Source organism: Myotis brandtii, unplaced genomic scaffold (assembly GCF_000412655.1).
Source record: "Myotis brandtii unplaced genomic scaffold, ASM41265v1 scaffold2, whole genome shotgun sequence".
Taxonomy (NCBI): domain Eukaryota; kingdom Metazoa; phylum Chordata; class Mammalia; order Chiroptera; family Vespertilionidae; genus Myotis; species Myotis brandtii.
Window position 1 is genome coordinate 487422 of NW_005357451.1, and position 1769 is coordinate 489190.

General features: G+C 40.1%; 1 protein-coding gene and 1 pseudogene across 8 annotated transcripts in view; both read left to right on the top strand.

Annotated features, from left to right (window-relative positions):
* Nucleotides 1–1769, top strand: part of LOC102247735 — a 587465-nt pseudogene that overhangs the window by 97028 nt on the left and 488668 nt on the right.
* Nucleotides 1–1769, top strand: part of ZNF711 (zinc finger protein 711) — a 41589-nt gene that overhangs the window by 30803 nt on the left and 9017 nt on the right. The window lies entirely within an intron of this gene.

Genomic DNA, 1769 nt, shown 5'->3' on the forward strand with positions numbered 1-1769 from the left:
TCCTAGGGCAAGGGAAACTAAGGAGAAAATAAACAAATGAGACTACATCAAAATAAAAAGCTTCTGTACAGCAAAAGAAAACATCAACAAAATGAAAAGGGAGCCCACTGCATAGGAGAACATATTTGACAATGATAATATCTGATAAGGGGTTAATTTCCAAAATATATAAGGAATTCATACAACTTAACAAAAGGAAGACAAACAATCCAATTAAAAAATGGGCAAAGGACCTAAATAGACACTTCTCTAAAGTGGACATACAGAAGGCCAAGAGACATGAAAAAAGCTCTGTCACTAATCACCTGGGAGATGCAAATTAAAACGACAATGAGGCATCACCTCACATTTGTTAGAATGTTCTAATTTTTATGTTACTAAATTTGGTATAAGGATTTAACTTAAAATGTTGAATGTGAAGGAAGATTATTTTATCTTTCCCAAACCATTATAATTAAAGCTATATAGGTATCCAGGTACATGCCCTTGACCGGAATCGAACCCGGGACCTTTCAGTCTGCAGTCCGACGCTCTATCCACTGAGCCAAACCGGTTTTGGCAAATTTGGGAATTTTTATGTGAGCATATTTTATGACCACTTTTTTTTAAATTATCTTTATTGTTGAGAGTATTCCAGATGGCTCCCCCCTCCATTTTTTCCCACTGACCTGATACACCCTACACCTGCCCCTCCCAGGCCTTCACCACACTATTGTCTGTGTTCATGGGCTATGCATATATGCATATAAGTTTCCCAGTTAATCTCACCCCATTACCCACCCCTGCCTTCCTTCTGAGATTCTTCAATCTGTTCCATGCTTCTATGTCTCTGGATCTATTTCGTTCATCAGTTTAATTTGTTCATTAGATTTCACATGTGAATGAGATTATATGATACTTGTATTTCTCTGTCTGGCACATTTCGCTTAAAATAATACTCTCCAGGTCCTTCCATGCTGCCTCAAATGGTAAGAAATCCTTCTTTTTCACAGCTGCATAGTATTCCATGGTATACATGTACCACAGCTTTTTTATCTACTCATCTATTGATGGGCACTTGTGCTGTTTCCAGATCTTAGCTATTGTAAATTGTGCTGCATATAGGGGTGCATATATTCTTTCTGATTGGTGTTTCATGTTTTTTTAGGATATATTCCTAGAAGTAGGATCACTGGGTCAAATGACAGTTCCATTTTTAAATTTTTGACCAAATTCCATACTGTTTTCCATAGTGGCTATGCCAGTCTGCATTTGCCCAGCAGTGTAATAGAGTTCCCTTTTCTTCACATCCTCACCAGTACTTGTCATTTGTTGATTTGTTGATGATAGCCATTCTGACAGTGTACATCTCCTGGGGCAGTGGTCGGCAAACCGCGGCTCGCGAGCCACATGCGGCTCTTTGCCCCCTTGAGTGTGGCTCGTCTACAAAATACCACGTGTGGGCTCACGTACAGTGCGATTGAAGCTTTGTGGCCCATGCACAGAAGTCAGTTTTCAGCATGGGTGAGTCTATTTTGAAGAAGTGGCGTTAGAAGAAGTGGGGGGTGTTGGTCAGTCGGACGACAGGAGACGCGGCACAGGCAGGCTGCGGGATACGCAGCACGAGGGAGGCGCCAAATATCAACAGTACTTAAACTATATAGGTAGGTTAATAACAATGTACCTACCTATATAGTTTAAGTTTAAAAAATTTGGCTCTCAAAAGAAATTTCAATCGTTGTACTGTTGATATTTGGCTCTGTTGACTAATGAGTTTGCCGACCACTGGT